Here is a 398-nt window from a genome sequence, read left to right as displayed (position 1 = left end):
ACGGGGAGCGGGGCACGGTGGGTCTGCCAGCCCAGCCGGGGGGTGTCGCCCATGTGGCATCGAGGAAGCGATGCAGGCAATGACTTTGGTCTGGAAAAAGCCCTTTTGGTTCCCCAGAGTTGTTCTGGACGAAGTGATTTGCGCACCACCTGCTGCTCATGACAAGAAGTTTAAAATGCCCACCAATTTCCAGCAAAACCCTCTTCGGATTCATTCCTCTTCCATTTGCCTTCCCCAAACGACGAACGGACACCAGAACCCCACCGCACCAGCGCGGCCCTGAAGGATCTCGCGGTGCTTTTGCACAAGAAGTGAGTGGGGGTGCCCGTAGCGGGGTGTGGGCGGCGGGAGGTTGCACTTTTAAGGGAATAATCTTCATGGCAGCGCCCCCCTCCGCC

The sequence above is a fragment of the Egretta garzetta genome, unplaced genomic scaffold (assembly GCF_000687185.1).
Source record: "Egretta garzetta isolate BGI_Z169 unplaced genomic scaffold, ASM68718v1 scaffold164, whole genome shotgun sequence".
In the NCBI taxonomy this organism is placed as follows: Eukaryota; Metazoa; Chordata; class Aves; order Pelecaniformes; family Ardeidae; genus Egretta; species Egretta garzetta.
The sequence above is the reverse complement of the archived record's forward strand: the minus strand, read 5'-3'. Positions refer to the sequence as shown.